Source organism: Ictidomys tridecemlineatus, chromosome 10 (genome assembly GCF_052094955.1).
Source record: "Ictidomys tridecemlineatus isolate mIctTri1 chromosome 10, mIctTri1.hap1, whole genome shotgun sequence".
Lineage (NCBI taxonomy): Eukaryota > Metazoa > Chordata > Mammalia > Rodentia > Sciuridae > Ictidomys > Ictidomys tridecemlineatus.
The window spans coordinates 113203465-113225651 of NC_135486.1; the positions used below are offsets into that span (position 1 = coordinate 113203465).

General features: G+C 35.3%; 1 pseudogene across 1 annotated transcript in view; it reads right to left on the minus strand.

Moving 5' to 3' along the window:
- Positions 1–7132: 7132 nt before the first annotated feature.
- The window catches only part of LOC101968802 (cytochrome P450 3A4-like), a 34456-nt pseudogene continuing 19401 nt past the window's right edge, over positions 7133–22187 (minus strand). Inside the window, exons 10-13 of the transcript XR_013426597.1 lie at positions 15917–15983; positions 12979–13139; positions 12526–12752; positions 7133–7286 (exon numbers count right to left, since the gene is read on the minus strand). The product of XR_013426597.1 is annotated as a cytochrome P450 3A4-like (transcript). The remainder of the gene's footprint in view (positions 7287–12525; positions 12753–12978; positions 13140–15916; positions 15984–22187) is intronic.

Genomic DNA, 22187 nt, shown 5'->3' on the forward strand with positions numbered 1-22187 from the left:
TATGGGTGTCCTATTAAGGAATTTGGTGCCCGACCCCACAATATGTAGATCGGAGCCAACTTTTTCTTCTTTCAGATGCAGAGCCTCTGATTTGATATCAAGCTCCTTGATCCATTTTGAGTTAGCTTTTTTGCATGGCGAGAGGAAGGGATTCAGGTTCATTTTGTTGCATATGGATTTCCAGTTTTCCCAGCACCATTTGTTGAAGATGCTATCCTTCTTCCATTGCATGCTTTTAGCCCCTTTATCAAATATAAGATAGTTGTAACTTTGTGGATTAGCCTCCATGTCCTCTATTCTGTACCATTGGTCCACCCGCCTGTTTTGGTACCAGTACCATGCTGTTTTTGTCTCTATTGCTCTGTAATATAGTTTGAAATGTGGTATTGCTATACCACCTGATTCACACTTGCTCCTTAGAATTGCTTTTGCTATTTTGGGTCTTTTATTTTTCTGTATGAATTTCATGATTGCTTTATCTATTTATACAAAAAATGTTGTTGGGATTTTGATTGGCATTGCATTTAACCTATAGAGAACTTTTGGTAATATCGCCATTTTGATGATGTTAGTTCTTTATATCCATGAGCAGGGTATATTTTTCCATCTTCTAAGATCTTCTTCTACTTCTCTTTTTAGGGTTCTGTAGTTTTCATTGTGAAAATCTTTCACCTCTTTTGTTAGGTTAATTCCCAAGTATTTTATTTTATTTTTTTGAGGATATTGTGAATAAAGTGTTTTTCCTCATTTCCCTTTCAGAAGTTTTGTCGCTGATATACATAAATGCCTTTGATTTATGTGTGTTGATTTTATATCATGCCACTTTGCTGAATTCTTTTATTAGTTCTAGTATATTCTTTGTAGACCCTTTTGGGTCTTCTAGGTATAGAATCATGTCATCCACAAATAGTGATAATTTAAGTTCTACTTTTCCTATTTTTATTAATTTAATATCTTTCGTCTGTCTAATTGCTCTGGCCAGTGTTTCAAGAACTGTATTGAATTGAAGTGGTGAGAGAGGGCCTCCCTGTCTTGTTCCGGATTTTAGAGGAAATGCCTTCAATTTTTCTCCATTCAGAAAGATGCTAGCCTGAGGCTTACCATAGACAGCTTTTACAATGTCAAGGTAAGTTTCTGTTATTTCTAGTTTTTCTAATGTTTTGAACATAAAGGGATGCTGTACTTTGTCGAATGCTTTTTCTGCATCTATTGAGATGATCATATAGTTCTTATCTTTAAGTCTATTGGTGTGGTAAATAACATTTATTGATTTCCGTATATTGAACCATCCTTGCATCCTAGGGATGAATCCTACTTGATCATGGTGCACAATTTTTTTTGATGTGTTTTTGTATTTGATTCGTCAGAATTTTATTGAGGATTTTTGCATCTAGTTTTATTAGAGATATTGGTCTGTAGTTTTCTTTCTTTGAGATATTTTTGTCTGGTTTCAGAATCAGGGTGATTTTGGCCACATAGAATGAATTTGGAAGAGCTTTCTCTTTTTCTATTTCCTGAAATAACTTGAAAAAATTGTTACTAATTCTTCTTTAAAGGTTTTGTAAAACTCCACGGTATACCCATCCAGTTCTGGGCTTTTCTTGGTTGGTAGTCTTTTGATTGCTTCTTCGATTTCATCCATTGATATTGGTCTGTTCAAATTGTGTGTATTCTCCTGACTCAGTCTGGGCAAATCATATGACTTAAAAAATTTATTGATGTCTTCACTATCTTCTATTTTATCAGAATATAAGTTTTCAGAATAATTTTTAATTGTCTTATGTATTTCTGTAGCATCTGTTGTGATATTGCGTTTTTCATCCATATGTTAGTAATTTGAGTTCTCATTCTTCTTCTCTTATTTAGCATGGCTAAAGGTCTGTCAATCTTATTTATTTTTCGAAGAACTAACTTTTAGTTTTGTTAATTTTTTCAATAGTCTCTTTTGTTTCAATTTCATTGATTTCTGCTCTGATTTTAATTATTTCTTGCCTTCTGCTACATTTGCTGTTGTTTGCTCTTCCTTTTCCAGGGCTTTGAGATGAAGTGTGAGCGCATTTATTTGTTGTTTTTTTTTTTTCGTTTTTTGAGGAATGACCTCCAGGTGATGAATTTTCCTCTTAAAACTGCTTTCATTGTGTCCCATAGATTCCGATATGTTTTGTCTGTATTTTCATTTATCTCTAAGAATTTTTTGATTTCCTCCTTTATATTTTCTGTAACCTATTGATCATTCAGTAGCATATTGTTCATTTTCCATGTGATGTAGGATTTTTACTTCCTTCTTTTTTCATTGATTTCCAGTTTCATTACATTATGATCAGATAAAATCCATGGTATTATATCCACCCCTTTATATTTACTGAGGGTTGCCCTATGGCATAATATATGGTCTATTTTTGAGAAGGATCCATGTGTTGCTGAGAAAAAATTATATCCATTCGATCATGGTTGATATATTCTATATACGTCAGTTAAGTCTAGGTTATTAATTGTGGTATTGAGTTCTATAGTTTCTTTATTCACCTTTTGTTTGGAAGATCTGTCCAATGGTGAGAGAAGTGTGTTGAAGTCACCCATAATTATTGTGTTGTGGTCTATTTTATTTTTGAACTTGAGGAGAATTTGTTATATGAATGTCACAGAACCATTATTTGGAGCATAAATATTAATAATTGTTATGTCTTTTGGTGAATTGTTCCTTTTAACAATATATAATGTTCTTCCTTATTCCTTTTGATTAACTTAGTGTTGAAGTCGATTTTATTTGATATGAGGATGGCCACCCCTGCTTGCTTACGAGGACCGTGTGCATGGTATATTTTTTTCCCATCCTTTCACCTTCAGCTTGTGTATTTCTTTTCCAATCAGATTTGTCTCTTGGAGGCAATATATTGTTGGATTTGTTTTTTTAATCCATGATACCAGCCTATGTCGCTTTATTGGAAAGTTTAAGCCATTAAAATTTAGAGTTACTATTGATATATAATTTGTATTTCCAGGCATGTTTTATTATTTATCTTTTTTTAAATTTAGTTTGTTTCTCCATGATTATCTTTTCCCCCACCCTCTGTCTTTACCGAGGAACTTCCCACTAATGGTTTTGGTTATTGTTTTTTTATTTCCTCTTTGTGTAGTGTTTTGCTCAAGATGCTTTGCAATGCTGGTTTTCTGGCTGCAAATTTTTTTAACTTTTGTTTATCATAAAAGATTTTTATTTCGTTGTCATACCTGAAGCTTAATTTTGCTAGATACAGAATTCTTGGTTGGCATACATTGTCTTTCAGTGTTTGAAATACATTGTTCCATGACCTTCTTGCTTTCAGCGTCTGTGATGAAAAATCTGTTGTTAACCTTATTGTTTTACCCCTTAATGTAATCTGCCTCCTTTCTCTTGTAGCTTTTAATATTTTCTCTTTGTTCTGTATATTGGATATCTTCATAACAATGTGTTTTGGCTTTGGTCTACTGTCATTTCGTGTACTCGGTGTCCTGTATGCATCTACAGTTTGTATATTCCTTTCCTTTTTTATTTCTGGAAAGTTTTCTTTAATTATTTCATTCAGCAGGTTACTCATTCCCTTGGTTTGAATCTCTATACCTTCCTCTATCCTGATGACTCTTAAGTTTGGTTTTTTATGTTATCCCATATCTCTTGGATGTTTTTCCTCGTGATTTTTTACCTGCCTTTCTGAGTTGGCTAGACTCTTTTCAAGAGGATATGTTTGTCTTCATTATCTGACGTTCTGGCTTCTACTTGCTCCACTCTGTTAGTGATACTCTCATTTAAGATTTTAATTTGGTTTATAATTTCCTTCATTTCTAAGATTATTGTTTGATTCTTTTTTATAATCTCTATCTCCTGATAAAGGTGCTTAACTTATTTTTTTATCTGTTTATGTAATTCGTTTTCAATGTGTTCTTTCACTGTTTGAATTTTCTGTCTCATATCTTCTTTAAGGTTTCATTCCATCTGTCTAAGGTGTTCCTTGAATTCTTTATATGACCATTTTTCTGATGACTCTAGGTCCTCCTAAATATTTAGGCTGTCCTGCATTTTTTTTTACTCCTTTTTTTGCTTGCTTTTTCATGCTGCTCATGTTTCTTCTTGTTCTGTTTGACTGCTGAGTTACTGTTTACTCCTATAAATTTAATTTGATGCTTGGGCGGAAAGATATTAGAAGGGAAAAGAATAAGTCACTAAAGAGAATGAGAGTAAGCAGGTAGAATTTAAGGAAAGGGGAATAAGAAAATTTAAAAATAATAAAAAGACAAAACAAGAAAAAATAGGAAATAAAAAAAGAAAAATAATTTTAAAAAATAATGATAAAAAATTAAAATTAAAATTAGAAGAAAAAAAACTTTTTAAAATTTAAAAATCAACAAGAAAGAAAAATGAAAATGAAAAAAAAACAAATAAAAAAAAGAGAAAAAAAAACTAATAAATGCAGTCTTAGAGTTTGATTAACTTCTCTTTCAGTAGGTGATGCTGTGTCCATGAGGCCAAGCGTCTCCTGTCAATACTCGGGAACCAATCACTGTGCAACAGCTCCTTCTTTCAGACTGGGCAAGTTTCCATTCCTGAGTGCCTAGGGCCTCCTCTTGTGCCTAGTCACTTCCCCACTTTTCCTCTAGCCAGGCTCCTCTCACCGGTGACGCTCACGACGATACTGGCTACATGCGAGGTCTGCTGCTCCCGGGAGCCCTGTTTTCATGAACGACTGGGCACACTCTCCCTGTTTGCCATTCTATCAGACCCTAAGTTTGTAGAGCTTGGGGCTTAGAATCCTCAGCAAATTTTACTTGCCCTCCTATAGCCACGCCCCTGGTAGCTGGAGCAAGAGACCTCAGTTGTCAGCACTGATGGGAGCAGTAGCCGGGAGTTCCACGCCACGGGTCCTGCGCCACTTCTGATTTTCTGGGTCTGGCTATCGTGCTTACGGAAGAGCTGGGAGGGGAGCTTAAGGTTCCCCAATGTGTGGATAGGGAAGGTTAGGGGATTACACACCTATAGCCGCAGGTTTTAATGAAGTTATCTCCTCCGCCGCAATCTGGTGACGTCAGTTCTCTGCCATGGTACTATCTCTTGCAAATGGCGACAGTTCGTTTCCCTTTGCTGGGTGACCAATGCAACGTGTGAATCCTTACTGTCTCTCCCAAGCCCCATTTCAAACCTGTAGCCACTACCTATGAAGGCTCAGTTGGCATTTACCTCCGTAGGATCATAAGGGCTGAGCATTTGTTTCAGCTGGATGGATTAGTGCTGAGTCACAGCTGTTTGTCTTCTGGAAGCAGGTGAATGGGAGCTTGAATTCAGCAGATCCGGGCTCAGTGTGTGTTCTGAGAGGCCCAGACTGTTCGCCCCAGATCCACGTCAGTTCAGAATTGCCTAGTGATCCTGAGCAAACAGCATTTAGACTGTTTACGACTCCCTATTTCCTCACAGCTGAAGAGGTCAGAGACTTGATCTCTCCGTGTCCACCCACCACCATTTTGGATCTCCCTATGTAATCATTTTTATATATGTCTTTGTATTTTAAGCAGTTTTCCTGTTATAAAAATAACATTTTCTTGCAAAATGATATAAATTTATGACAAGGAACAAAACGAATGATATGTCCATTCACTATCCTAAATTCTTTTTTAAAGTTTTTAAAATTAATTTTAAAAAATGACAACGGAATGCGTTATAATTCTTATTACACATATGCAACACAATTTCTCATGTCTCTGTTTGTATATAAAGTATGTTGACACCAATTTTTGTCTTCATACATGTACTTTGGATAATGATATTCATTACATTCCATCATCCTTGCTATCCCTCTGCCCCCTTCCTTTCCCTTTCACCCTTGTGTCCTATCTAGAGTTCATCTATTACTCCCATGCTCCTTCTCCCTACTCCATTATGAGTCAGCCTCCTTATATTAGAGAAAACATCCAGCATTTGTTTTTGTGGAATTGGCTAACTTCATCTTCTCCAATGCCATCCATTTACCTGCAAATGTCATGATTTTATTTTGTTTTAATGATGAGTAAAATTCCATTTTGTATATATGCCACATTTTAAAAATCCATTTATATAATGAAGGGCATCTAAGGTTGGCTCCAGAGTTTATCTATTGTGAATTGTGCTGATATAAACACTGATGTGGCTGTGTCCCTGTAGCATGCTGTTTTTTAAGTCTTTTGGCTATAAACCAAGGAGAGGGATTGCTGGGTCAAAGGGTAGTTGCATTCCCAGATTTCCACGGAATCTCCACACTCCTTTTCATATTGGCTGCTCCAATTTACAATCCCACCAGTAATATATGACTGTACTTTTTTTCCTACATTCTCACCAAAACTTATTGTTGTCCTAATAATAGCTGCCACTCTAACTGGAGTGAGATGATATCTTAGAGTAGTTTTGATTTACATTTCTTGAATTGCTAGAGATGATGAGCATTTTTTTATATATTTTTTGATTGATTGTATGTCCTCATCTGAGAAGTTTCTGTTCAGGTCCTTGGCCCATTTATTGATTGGGTTATTTGGCTTTTTGGTGCTTTGCTTTTGAGTTCTTTATGTACTCTAGACAGTGGTGTTCTATCTAATGTGTGAGGGGTAAAATTTTTCTCCCAAGCTATAGGCTCCTTATTCATTTTAAAAATATATCTTTTGATGAGAAGAAACTTTTTAGTTTGTTATATTCTCTAAATAATTATGAATTAATAATATGACCAACTACCAACTACCTGTCTGGCAGCAAGTTTATCTCCTTCATGGGCTGTGCCACCCAGCACTTCCTTTATTTTTCTTTGGGTGGCATAGAGTGTCTTCTGCTAGCTCTCATGTCCCCTGACAGGTATGTTGCCATCTGTCATCCTCTGCGTTACACTGTGCTCATGAGCAGAAAGGTGGTACTGATGATAGCTGTCACCTCATGGTTGGGGGCATCTCTGAACTCCCTAATTCTCACAGTCATCTTGATGCACTTTCCCTTCTGTGGATCTCAGAAAATGTACCACTTCTACTGTGAGTATCCAGCTGTTGTGAAGTTGGTATGTGTTGACATCACTGTCTATTAGTCCACAGTATATATCTGTAGCATCATGCTTCTCCTCCTCCCCATCATCCTGGTTTCTACATCCTATGGCTTCATCCTGCACAGTGTAATCGAGAAGCATTCAGCTGGGAGTAAGAAAAATGCCTTTGCCACTTGCAGCTTCCACTTCATTTTGGTCTCTCTCTCTTTTGGTGACTGCATCTTCTTATACATGGGGCCCATGTCCCAGCGCACTCCACTGCAAGAAAAAGTTGGTTCTGTGTTCCATTGCATCACTACTCCCACTCTTAATCCTCTGATTTACACTCTCCAGAATAAGGATGTAGCTAAGGCTCTGAGGAGAGTGTTGAGGAGAGGTATTATCACCCAATTACTACACCTGTAGTTGGCCCAAGTATAGAGTGTTATTATGGGTAAACCTCTAAGAATTTTCAAGAATCCAGATCCATGACGTACTTTGACTATCCCAAGAATAAAGTGGTTTAGGTATACCTTCACTGTTTTAACTGAGTTGCAGAAATTCAAGTAGCGTTGTGTATGTGTATATAATTTTTCAGAGTATATGAAAAGACTTTTACAAATACCATTTAAAGTAGACATATGAAATTCAGTGATACTCAAAAATATCAAGATAAATATATAAAGACTTTATCTATCATTTTTATTGATAATACATATGTAAATCATGACAGCAAAGAATATTTAGGGAGTATAAAATTAGAATTTGTTGATTAATATTAGAAACCACTGAACTAAAGCATGTTTTGAAAGAAATAGTTGATGATAAAAAATTTGTACTCAAATCTTTTGAGTTACTGAAGCCGTGTTTCAGAATTTATAAGGCCAATATGAAGAGGTGAAGGTTCAGAGGTGGGTGAAAAGAATCCCCAATAAACCAGAGAGACTGAGTCTTCATATCTGGCACACAGATGGTCACCTCCTTTCCATCACACAACTCATAATACTGTGCACAGACACTGAACAAGCCCAGCAAAGGTCCAGCATCCCTAGTAACTCGAGAGCAGCATCCACCCATAAATCCATCCTCAATACCAATTTTTATTCATAGAGAAAATCAGTATGTCTTTTGTACTGAGACATATCTTTTTTGAAGAAAAGAGCAGAGATTTTTATGGAGATTTATACTCTACTTTCCAGGCTCAACACTTGACACAGCCTTTAGAACAATGCGTTTTTCTGGTTGAAGAAATGGTGTCTTGCTTAATTTCAGAGGAATCTGCAAATATTAAGCAAGTAAATTTATATGTAGTAAATGAAACCCAAACAACAGAAAGAATCAGAAAAGGTACATTTCAGACAAAATAAAGCTATACAAACATATAAAAACTACTTTCAGCCTTATGTGTCTGGGATTCCTTACATTTATTCTTTAAACTTTGACAATATTGTAGAATGAAAGCATACATGCCTCTGTCCATCTAGAGAAGTATTTCATTATCATCTATTCTCTACCATCGCTGAGATAAAATAATATTGGCTTGTGTTCTTTTTAATTTAAATTTTAGAAAAACAGGTGATGATGAGCCTGAGTGGTAGAACATTTGCGTAGCATGTGTGATGCCCTTGGTTCCCCGCAACACAAATAAAAAATTTTCAGCAAAATAGATGAATTTAAATAATTTAAACTAGATTTTTGGTATTATTTGAAACGCTTTTTTGTAAAGCTAAATAAAGCAAACTTCATGGATGTTTGCTCAGGTTGCTTCATGGATGGATTACATAGGTAACCCTGATCAGGCTATATAATTTGAACTCTATGAGCAATCCTTCCCTTCTAAGAGTCCAGGCATGCCTCTTGATAGAACCCATGAAGTTTAAAGATAAAAAAGACCTTCAGGGAACAACATGCTTTCTCCCTCTAAAGTCTCTTCCTCTTTGAAGTGCATATGGGAAACACTTGAGTCCTACATAGTTTTGAGTATCCCTTTAGTCCCATTCTCACCAAGGCATTCCTTTAGTGTTGGGGGTACCTCCAACAGAGTTATCTTCTGAGAGAGAGAAGGGAAGACAGTTGTCATGGAGATTGAGAAGTTCCAATCTAGGAAATACTAGGAGCTTGCAGAAAGTACCTTCCCCATCTCAGATGTACTAGAGACCTACTTTCTCTGAGATTTAAGTTCCTTTCTGCTTAGAAGGTAGCTACCTGACTGCTCTGACTTCTCAAATAAAATGGACACCACTTCTGTTTCCTCCTTTTCCATATGGAACACAAAAAAATGGGAAATAAATTGCATAATAAATGACCAGTCCATAGAAATAAGCCATATAAAAACCTTACTTTGTGTGACTCAATGAAAAGTTTATTCTTCACAGGAGAGATTCCACATAATTCCATAAATGTAACACATTACTATTCTTAAATTTCAAATACTTTGAAAATATTTTCTGCATAGACAGAAACACAAACATTAGATTAGGTTGACATTATATTAGAAGAGAAAGTGGAGAGAGAGAGGGAGAGAGAGAGAGAGAGAGAGAGAGAGAGAGAGAGAGAGAGAGAGAGAGAGAAATATCATTTGTTAAATTTTAAAATTAAAAAAGCAGAGAATTTACAGCCAAGTACTCTAAATCAATGATAAGTCTCTCCTTAAATATTTCCTGAATCCTTCCATGAACAAGTTTCTCTCTAAGTCACCATTGAGATTTCATGAAGGGCAAAAATGAGGTGATGTATTTAATATACAGAAAAAAAATGGGCCTCTAAATGCGATGCTTTTGGGACAAAATGTTAACAGATGATCATAAAAGTTTGGAGTAACTAATATCAAAAGAGAGGAATGAATGGGTCTTCCATTGATGGAAGGACTCCTTAGAGGATTTGGGGGACTGAACTAGAAGTTGAAAGATGAAAATCGAATGAGGAAAATGGGGAAATAAAATTCAAAGAGTGCTTATTGAAATGTAAAAGTAGTTTTTCTGCAACAGAACTCCAGGAAGTTTGGATCAATTAGGAACGCACTGAGCTGCATAAATCTGAGACCAACAGAGAGCTTTTAGAGTCAAACTCTAGGCAAGTGATTTTAGAATTTTGGAGATGACCCAAATATCTTGTATTTTTAAATTCTATGTTGATTTCAATGTTCAGAAAACAGTTGAGAAAAACTCTCACAAAATTTCCATAAATTTTGTTTAGGAAAACAGCACTTGACATCATCCAAACATGATTTTCACAGTTCAGGATTGATTATGTAAAGCAGCCTCATTCTCATTTGAATTATAATCGAGTTTATACTTTGATAAAGTTTAAAAAAACTTCACATAAGCATGTCAACCTAATCTCAATGAACTCTACCTGATCTTTAAACTCTTGTTTTTTATAAAGCCACAAATATAGAGCTCCAAAACAGAAGAATCCTAACATCACACAAGTGTCTCAAAAGAGATTATTTGAATGAGCAGATATTTTCTTTATTTCCACAATAGTAGATGAAAACAAGTTATTGAGACATAAATATATAAAAGCTACATAAGTTGTCTCCTAAACATTCATAAGCAGCAAAACACAGGATTCTTTTGTGGAATGGTGATTGAAATCCTGCTGTGACTTTGCTTATAAGAATTGAAACCTACAGAACTTTTTCATTCTTTTTACACTAGAGGAGCTCTCTGTCTTGTTAAGATGTGATGAATTCTATTTAGAAGAAAATATGTCTTTAAGTACTGAAATTATATTCAGGATTGTTATCTGTACACACTCTCAAAAAATTAGAAAATGAGCTTATAAATGAAGAAAAGTGTGTTTCTGCCTCAACTACCACTCCTGCATTTCATATTTTTATTGATGAAGGAGGAGAAAATGCTCCCACTATACTTACCTCTGTTCTATTTTCTTCTCTATACTCCTTTTTTTCTCAGTCTTCTTGTCTCCCTTCCTTCCTCTCTCCTTTCCTTTTCCCAATTCCTCTCATCTTCTACCTCCTCCTCATTCTTCTTTTTTTTCTCTTTCTCCTTCTGTCTCTGCCTCTCTCCCAATAGAATATCATCACTGTTTTCTGAGTCTGTCTCAGCAGGTTACAAATAATTCCTTGAATGTTGAATCCAGGTTTTATTCAAATTGAGTCCTAGTTATGTGATTGGTTAAGGAGAAAGTGTTGCTTTGGAGAAAGTGATAATGACATTGTGATTCTTTTTAAAAGTATTTTTATATATTTGAAAGCATTTTGGCAAATTTACAGGTTATTGTGATTCAAAGTAACATGGAATCTATTGGAGGGTGAGGTGATGTGTGGAGGGTCTGATGAGGTTGGTGTATGGTTGTTTGGGCAGATGATGAGCAATGTTGCAGCATTAAAACATATTTCCAGACTAATCTCTGTAGATTATGCTTGCGTGTATATCAAGTGTCCTCCACATTATACATCTTTGTAATTTTCCTTATCCTGGTCTAGTCCCTGATGCTCCTTAAGCACTTAGGATCTTATCATGCCTTGGTAAATCAATGAGATGCGTAATCTCTGATTTTGTATCTGTTAAGTGTCAAAAGTTGAAAGTGCTGAATTTGGAGGAAACTGGCACTGAGGAACTCATAAAAACCAACAAGACTAGGTCACTCTAATCAAGAAATGTAAAGTTAGGGGCCAAGAGAAGTCTTGATCCCATGCCACCTGACCCACAAGACACTACCCTGAAAACTTTCTCTATTTTGCTCTTCAGTACAACAACAGAAAAACAGTAACTCTTTCCAGAGTGCAAACTGTGAGGTTGGATCCAAATTTTCAGAAGACCAAGGTCAAGACATATTTAAGATTGAATATCTCAAGTGTCTTGGGGGCAGGTTACTTGGCTGTGAAAGAGTCATCAACTTTGGAGAGTGAAAAGCTCACCCAGAACACTCCAGAGACAAGACTCAGAGGATCTGAGCTCTCTCCATCCTCAGTGAGGCTGCATAAGCCATCTAGGGGTGGGGGGGAGGATTCTCAGGTCTTAACTTGTATTTAACAAATGTGCTGGAGGAACCAGGAACCAATTTTTACGCAAGTGGAAGATAGAAGAGCTTCCTAAAGCTGGTAGAAAATTCAAGGAGCTAAAGTGAACAGGACAAAAACCCTAAAATGATTAAAAATGTAAGCTCCTAAAATAAGTGAGTGGTCAAGTGGCAGAAAAGTTTATAGATTACTATTGAATAAAATAAAAAAAACAGTTCAACATCAAATGAAATGTGATAGCATTTCAGTCTTTAAAAGCTTCACATTTATATAAAAATGTCCATACTGACATTTATCACATTAATAATAGATAGGTCTTATCTTGATGTTCTAGGGCTTAAAATGGCTATAGTCATTTATTTTTTCTAATTTTTTTTTCTAAAAATATTACCACTTTGTAAAAGACTTCTTAAACTTTTCTTAAAACAAGAAAATTTTAATATCACATGTGTGTCATCTGCACTAAGAGACCTCAGAATATGTGTGAAACAGCCTCTTAAGGGTGGATTTTCTTTCTCAGGAGCCCTGTACATTTCAGGGTAGAACTTTTCAAGTTCTGGCCAGTATATGGAGATTTGATGAAGACTATATGTTGGTTTAGCCACGATTGTTCCTTTGGGAATGAACACCCCATAGAGTTCAACATCTTTTTTACAGACTCTCACAATTCTCTCAACAATTGGATATAATCTGAGAGTTTCATTCACCACCATGTCCAGATACTTCATCTCAAACAGTACATCATATGTAACAGGTGCCTGGCAAGAAAGAAATTTTTTGTAAATTAAGATTTGGAAATGACTTAAAACTCTGTTGACACAGTACACTAATGTATTCAGAGCTCTTCAAATAACTCATATTGGTAAAATTCCATATCATTTACAAAGCATTTAATAACCATCATGATTTTAGAACTGCCAAATGGCACACTGAGATGCCCAGAGATTTTACCTCTCCTCTCCCCTCCAGGTTTCATTCACTCACCTTATTGAGAAAAGATTCATCAATCTCCTGCTGAAGTTTCTTCTGGACATCAGAGTGGGTGGCCAGTAGATACATAATAAGTAAAGAACTGCTGCTAGTGGTGTCATAACCAGCCAAAATAAAGATAATAGACTGGGCTGCAATCTCCAGATCAGATAGACCTAAAAGGAGAGGAAAGACAATTTAGTCTAAGCAGGTCCATGCACACTTTACAGTTTACATGAAGATAAATCAGAATGATAATTTTAAATCCCATGAGGAAAAACTGGAAGAGCGATTCATTATGTTCCTCATTCTGCCACCCCTCCACACCATGAACACAACTGGGTGGTTTCAAGGGACAGTATGGATGTCAAACATACACAGTATTTTTCAAATGTGCCTTGCATATCATGAAAGTTATTTAGCTATAAATAGTGGGTATCACTCTTCCCCTGGGGAAAAAATAAACTTACTCTATTTAGAATGTAGATAGAAGAACCTTGAAAGCCTTTGCAATACTGGCATCTTTGCAGGGAAAATAAAGGCCATGATTGAAAGAACTATACTGAGCCACAGAGAAATTTTTCTACACAAATTGTGGTCCATGGACCAGCAGCATCAACAGCTTCAAGGAGCTTATCAGAAACACAGAAGCTCAAGCATTGCTCTAGAGCTACAAAATTGAAATCTGAACGTTAATGATATGTGGTCAACTCTGTTCACAAACTAGCCTAAGAATCATCAGGTAGTAGAAGAGCTGGGGCACCAGTCTTCAAACTGGATGATCTGAGGGTGTGCAGAAACTATACAGAGCAAAAAAAAAAAAAAAAGAAGAGTAGTGATTAACTAGAGTCCAATGAGTGGTATTAAAATCACACAAGAAAGAATGTGTTGATACAGGGCATTAGGCAGAAATCATAGGACAATGGGGTTCAGTGAGTGGAATTAACATTGCTTATCAATCTTGGGCTGAATGTCATCTTCCCTAGTACATGTCCCCTCTATTTGCTAAACTTCATAATCATCAAACAGCCTCTGTGATAAAAGGTGTTTTTTCTCTTGACTTTTCTCCTGAAAAGTCACATTCAAGTATTCATCTCATTGATTGGAGAAATGATTAGGATTTGTTGTTACTCAAATACCTGAAAGAAACATGGTATATATCCCAAACATGTAAAACATAACAAAAATTAATGCAAAATGAGTATGAGAAAGATCTACATAAAATTCTCACTTACAGAAGCTTTCTATGATGCTATTATGGGAAAACTCAAACCATGTTTTTCCCACTACTGTCATAAACCCAATGATACTGAAATGAAATTGGATTATAAACTTAAGTTACAACTGTTCAGTACAATCTGGTAGCCACTAACCATATATGTCTATCTAAATTTAAATTTTAATAAATTGAATCTAAATAACAATAGAAAGTACACTTCTTCAGTAACATTACCTACATGCCAAAAGCTCCATAGCAACGTGTCCAGTGCTTACTGTATGAACAATATGTATATTTAGTCCTTCCTTTACCACAGAAAGTTGTAGTGGAATCAGGGAGAGGATTACTGTTTCAACCATGTATAAGGACTCACATAGAAATATTTATATTTCTCAGTCTGCACTAATATATTTTATTCTCATATCTCTGTTCAGACAAAGGATCTAGAAGAAACTACAGTAGTAATGGTCACATTACACTTCCAGATTTTTGTTTCTAATACCGTCTCTCACTTAAAGGAGCCAGGGCTTCTGGAAATATGGGTGATTCCAGGCCTGATCAGAGAAAATAGACAAGGAACCTAGATTTTCTTTCACCAGAAAGAAAGAATGTTCTCTCAAAACTATATGAGAAAGCATATGCAATACTGTGTATGTTTCTACAATGTTCAGATATATATATATATCATTATATAGGTATCAAAAATGATAGAATGTACAAACTCAAGAACCTTTATGTTAACCTATGAACGTAGGGGTAGGGTAACTTATCTGTGATGGTTCATTGATTATGGCAAATATGTCATTTTGGTGAGGGATGTTTCTAATGAAGGAAACATATGAATTTAGAAAAAAAATGGATATGAGCAATCTCTATGGCTTCTTCTAAGTTTTGTTATGAAACAAAAACTGCTATAAAATATAGTCAATTTTAACAATCAAAATATAAGATGAGAAAGAGGAGAGGGAGGAGAAACAGAAGGAGAAAAAAAGAAGTAGTTAAAAGACTTAAGCCCTAGAGAATTTGACAATCAAAATAAAAAATGATAGCAAGAGAATAATTTTATAGTATATAACATCATATGACATAAATAAAAATGGAACTCTCTTACAATCTAATACAAACTCATATATGTACAGTAGATGATAGAATGATAAAGACAGCAGTTCGTAAACATCATAATATAAATGCTTTCTATCAAAAGTCATCCATGTATGATAAAACTAGTTGGTGAAAGTATGCTGTGGAATAGGATGTTTACACAGTATTAGATGTTTCCCCCACAACATTCTTATGAATTACATGGGAAAAAGTTAATCTTAATATCAGATGAAGCTAGTGAATACATTTTCACCCAGTACTGCCAGTGACCCTCACCATTACTGGGACAGTGAACCTCCTGATTGGATGTACAAATGCAAATATCCAGGCAGAGGTTCTGATTTAGTGCATCTGAATGAGGCATCAAGTCAGCATTTGTTCTGATGTTGATGGTAAAAATAAAACAGACTAACTTCAAGACTGAAATGCTTTCTCTTAGTTTCCCTTCAATTTTTGAGCCTTGTTACACCTGTATGATTCTAGACAGTACATGTGAGCACCATTTGCAATATCCAAATGTGTATCTTCCTGCAATTTGGTGGAAATCTATTTTCTCTAGAAAACGTTATATTTTCAGGATAATTTGCTTATTTGAATTTCCCTGTCAATGGACCATGAAACATTCTTGCTTACCTTTGTAGGATTCTTTGTCTTGGGAATTCTGGGAATCAATCATTAACTGGAGAAAATCAATGCGGTGCTGGAAGCAGAAATGGAAATGGAAATGACAAAATCAGTCATAAATCAGAAGTAAATCTGTAATGTAGCATTTCACCTCCCTTCTTAGAATATGGCTCCTTTAAGTCTAGAAGTCTGGCTAGGGTTGCACAACCCACCAGTGAACAAAACATGCATGTATAAGCCATGGAGAACAGGATATTTTCCTGAGAGAAATCCAGCTATGGTGTCCAATATCTGTTGGTCTTTTCTCTCCCTAATGCTGGGTTTGTCTTCTTCTCCTGTCACATCTTCTTGCCCAGGAAGTGGTCCTGGAATTCAATTCTTTTAGTTTGTCTTAATTCTTATTTAATGGCGACATTGAGTACATTTGGCATTTTCAAAGATGATTACTAGCTTTTGTTTGTGTATCATCAAATTCTCCACCCATTAGGTACATGATTTAATCTTCAGTGACACTTGGGGATGGCTGTCCTGCCTCCCTGACCTGGGACATTCTTGTGCTGACCTCCAGGAAAAGCAGAAAGCAAAGCTGGGCTAGCATATCACCTTCATGGTCACTGAAGAGCATGGCCTGATTGTGGACAGGAAAAAAACTCAGATTTAAAATACACATAATTCACCAGGTGCCCAATAGGACCTTCCTTTGAAGAATGTGTCAACTAATATGTAAAGGGCTTGGAATTGTAATGATTGTTCACCAGTATAAGGTTTGGGGAATACTTTTTAACAGTAAAATCATTTTTAAATAGGATTTTTATTTTGACAGTTTACTGAATGGGAGGAAAATGATAAGGTTTTTATTTGAATTATATTTATTTCAAGACATAACATCTCATCTATTATTGTATCAAAAATTGTCAATCTTACTCATTATCAGTTTGCTTTTTTAAATTTGATCTTCACTCTAACCAAAATGTAAAAATTCTTCAGTGCAAATCTTAAAGTTTTTCATCAACTTTATTTATTTTTTATTTTTATTTTTATTTTTTTTATTGTTGGTTGTTCAAAACATTACATAGATCTTGATATATCATATTTCACATTTTGATTCAAGTGGGTTATGAACTCCCATTTTTACCCCGTATACAGCTTGCAGAATCACATCAGTTACACTTCCATTGATTTACATATTGACATACTCGTGTCTGTTGTATTATGCTGTCTTTCCTATCCTCTACTATCCCCCCTCCCCTCCCCTCCCCACCCCTTTTCTCTCTCTACCCCCTCTATTGTAATTCATTCCTCCCCCTTGTATTATTTTTTCACTTTCCCCTCACTTCCTCTTGTATGTAATTTTGTATAACCCTGAGAGTCTCCTTCCATTTCTATGCAATTTCCCTTCTCTCTCCCTTTCCCTCCAACCTCTCATCCTTGTTTAATGTTTGTCTTCTTCTCGTGCTCTTCTTCTCTAGTCTGTTCTTAGTTACTCTCTTTATATAAAAGAAGACATTTGGCATTTGTTTTTTTAGGGCTTGGCTAGTTTCACTTAGGATAATCTGCTCTAATGCCATCCATTTCTCTCCAAATTCTATGATTTTGTCATTTTTAAATGCAGAGTAATACTCCATTGTGTATGAATGCCACATTTTTTTATCCATTCATCTATTGAAGGGCATCAATAGATGAATGGATAAAAAAAAAAAACACCACAGTCTTGCTATTGTGAATTGTGCTGCTATGAACATCAATGTAGCAGTGTCCCTGTAGCATGCTCTTTTTAGGTCTTTAGGGAATAGACCAAGAAGGGGAATAGCTGGGTCAAATGGTGGTTCCATTCCCAGCTTTCCAAGAAATCTCCATACTGCTTTCCAAATTTGCTTCACCAATTTGCAGTCCCACCAACAATGTATAAGTGTACCCTTTTCCCCACATCCTTGCTAGCACCTATTGTTGTTTGACTTCATAATGGCTGCCAATCTTACTGGAGTCAGATGGTATCTTAGGGTGGTTTTGATTTGCATTTCTCTGACTGCTAGAGATGGTGAGCATTTTTCCATGTATTTGTTGATTGATTGTATGTCCTCCTCTGAGAAGTGTCTTTTCAGGTCCTTGGCCCATTTGTTGATTGGGTTATTTGTTATCTTATTGTCTAATTTTTTGAGTTCTTTATATACTCTGGATATTAGGGCTCTATCTGAAGTGTGAGGAGTAAAGATTTGTTCCCATGATGTAGGCTCCCTATTTACCTGTCTTATTGTTTCTTTTGCTGCAAAAAAACTTTTTAGTTTGAGTAAGTCCCATTTGTTGATTCTAGATGTTAACTCTTGTGCAATGGGTGTCCTATTGAGGAATTTGGAGCCCGACCCCACAGTATGTAGGTGGTAGCCAACTTTTTCTTTTATCAGATGCCGTGTTTCTGATTTGATATCAAGCTCCTTGATCCATTTTGAGTTAACTTTTGTGCATGGCGAGAGAAAGGAATTCAGTTTCATTTTGTTGCATATGGATTTCCAGTTTTCCCAGCACCATTTGTTGAAGATGCTATCCTTCCTCCATTGCATGCTTTTAGCCCCTTTATCAAATATAAAAAAGTTGTAGTTTTGTGGGTTGGTTTCTGTGTCCTCTATTCTATACCATTGGTCCACCTGCCTGTTTTGGTACCAGTACCATGCTGTTTTTGTTAATATTGCTCTGTAGTATAGTTTGAAATCTGGTATCGCTATACCGTCTGGTTCACACTTCCTGCTTAGCATTGTTTTTGCTATTCTGGTTCTTTTATTCTTCCATATGAATTTCATGATTGCTTTTTCTATTTCTACAAGAAATGCCGTTGGGATTTTTATTGGCATTGCATTAAACCTATAGAGAACTTTTGGTAATATTGCCATTTTGATGATGTTAGTTCTGCCTATTCATGAACAGGGTATATTTTTTCATCTTCTAAGATCTTCTTCAATTTATCTCTTTAGGGTTCTGTAGTTTTCATTGTATAAGTCTTTCACCTTTTTTGTTAGGTTGATTCCCAAGTATTTAATTATTTTTGAGGATATTGTGAACGGATTGGTTGTCCTCATTTCCATTTCAGGAGATTTGTCACTGATATACAGGAATGCCTTTAATTTATGAGTGTTGATTTTATATCCTGTCACTTTGCTGAATTCATTTATTAGCTCTAATAGTTTCTTTGTAGACCCTTTTGGGTCTGCTAGATATAGAATCATGTCATCTGCAAATAGTGATAATTTAAGTTCTTCTTTTCCTATTTTTATGCCTTTAATTTCTTTCATCTGTCTAATTTCTCTGGCCATTGTTTCGAGAACTATGTTGAACAGAAGTGGTGAGAGAGGGCATCCCTGTCTTGTTCCAGATTTTAGAGGGAACGCCTTCAATTTTTCTCCATTCAGAATGATGGTAGCCTGAGGCTTAGCATAGATTTCTTTAACAATGTTGAGGTATGTTTCTGTTATCCCTTGTTTTTCAAGAGTTTCGAACATAAAGGGATGCTGTACTTTGTCGAATGCTTTTTCTGCATCTATTGAGATGATCATATGGTTCTTATCTTTAAGTCTATTGATGTGGTGAATAACATTTATTGATTTCCGTATATTGAACCAGCCTTGCATACCAGGGATGAATCCTACTTGATAATGGTGCACAATTTTTTTGATATGTTTTTGTATCCGATTTGCCAGAATTTTATTGAGGATTTTTGCATCTAGGTTCATTATAGATATTGGTCTGTAGTTTTCTTTCTTTGAAGTGTCTTTGTCTGGTTTCGGAATCAGAGTGATGTTGGCCTCGTAGAATGAATTTGGAAGTTCTCCCTCTTTTTCTATTTCCTGAAATAGTTTGAAAAGTATTGGTATTAGTTCCTCTTTAAAGGTTTTGTAGAACTCTGCTGTATACACATTCAGTCCTGGGCTTTTCTTACATGGTAATGTTTTGATGGTTTCTTCTATTTCCTCAATTGATATTGGTCTGTTTAGGTTGTCTATATCCTCCTGACTCAATCTGGGCAGATTATATGACTTAAGAAATTTGTAGATGCCTTCACTATTTTCTATTTTATTAGAGTATAAGGATTCAAAATAATTTCTGATTATCTTCTGTATTTCTGAAGTGTCTGTTTTGATATTGCCTTTTAATTTGAGTTCTCTCTCTTTTTCTCTTCGCTAGCATGGCTAAGCATCTGTCAATTTTATTTATTTTTTCAAAGAAGCAACTTTTAGTTTTGTCAATTTTTTCAATTGTTTCTTTTGTTTCGATTTCATTAATTTCAGCTCTGATCTTAATTATTTCTTGTCTTCTACTTCTTTTGCTGTTGTTTTTCTCTTCTTTTTCTAGGATTTTGAGATGAAGTATGAGGTCATTTATTTGTTGGTTTTTCTTTTTTTAAGGAATGAACTCCAAGCAATTAATTTTCCTCTTAGAACTGCTTTTAATGTGTTTCATAGATTCCGATATGTTGTGTCTGTGTTTTCATTTAACTCTAAGATTTTTTTAATTTTCTCTTTGATGTCTTCTAGAACCCATTGATCATTCAGTAACCTATTGTTCATTCTCCAGGTGATCCATAATTTTTCCTTCCTTCTTTTATCATTGATTTTCAGTTTCATTCCTTTATGTTCATATAAGATGCATGGTATTATCTCTACTCCTTTATATTGTCTTAAGAGTTGCCCTGTGACATAATATATGATGTATTTTTGAGAAGGATCCATGTGCTGTTGAGAAAAAAAGTGTAACTGCTTGATGTTGGGTGGTATATTCTCTATATGTCAATTAAGTCTAGGTTGTTAATTGTGTTATTGAGTCCTATAGTTTCCTTATTCAACTTTTGTTTGGAAGATCTGTTCAGTGGTGAGAGAGATGTGTTAAAGTCTCCCATGATTATTGTATGGTGGTCTATTAGACTTTTGAACTTGAGAAGAGTTTGCTTGATGAACATAGCAGCACCGTTGTTTGTGTCATATATATTTATGATTGTTATGTCTTGTTGGTGTATGATTTTCTTGAGCAGTATGTAGTGTCCCTCTTTATCCCTTTTGATTAACTTTGGCTTGAAATCTATTTTATTTGATATGAGTATGGACACTCCCGCTTGTTTCCACAGTCCATATGAGTGATATGATTTTTCCCATCCTTTCACCTTCAGTCTATGTATATCTTTTTCTATCAAATGCATCTCCTGTAGGCAGCATATTGTTGGGTCTTGTTTTATGATTCATTCAACTAGCCTGTGTCTCTTTATTGGTGAGTTTAAGCCATTAACATTTAGGGTTATTATTGAGATATGGTTTGTTCTTCCAGCCATATTTGTTTATTAATTCTACTAAACGTGACTTTTTTTCCTCTTTGATTATTTTCCCCCCTTTACTGTCCTACCTCCCACTGTTGTTTTTCATTGTTGTTTTCAATTTCCTCTTCCTGTAATGTTTTGCCAAAAATTTTTTGAAGAGATGGTTTTCTAGCTACAAATTCTTTTAACTTTTGTTTATCGTGGAAGGTTTTAATTTCATCTTTCATCCTGAAGCTATATTTCGCTGGATACACAATTCTTGGTTGGAACCCATTTTCTTTTAGTGTTTGAAATATGTTATTCCAGGATTTTCTAGCTTTCAGAGTCTGTGTTGAATGATCACCTGTTATCCTGATTGGTTTACCCCTAAATGTAATCTGCTTTCTTTCTCTTGTAGCTTTTAAAATTCTCTCCTTATTCTGTATGTTGGACATCTTCATTATAATGTGTCTAGTTGTGGATCTCATGATTTTTTACATTCGGCGTCCTGTAGGCTTCTAGGATTTGGGATTCTGTCTCATTCTTCAAGTCTGGTAAGTTTTCTCATAGTATTTCACTGAATAGATTGTTTATTCCTTTGGTTTGGTGCTCTGTGCTTTCCTGTATCCCAATGACTCTTAAGTTTGGTCTTTTAATATTATCCCATAATTCTTGCATGTTCTGCTCATGGTTTCTTAGCAGACTTGCTGAGCTGTCTATGTTATTTTCAAGTTAAAATACTTTGTCTTCATTTTCTGATGTTCTACCTTCTAAGTGATCTACTCCGCTGATAGTATACTCAATTGAGTTTTTAAATTGGTTTATTGCTTCTTTCGTTTCTAGGATTTCTATTTGTTTGTTTTTTATTACCTTTATCTTCCTGTGAAATTGATCTTTTACTTCCTAGATTTGTTTATGTAGTTCCTTGTCAATGTGAACTTTCATTGTCTTATTTTGCTGTCTCATGTCTTTCTTGAGACTCCAGATCATCTGAAGCATGTATAT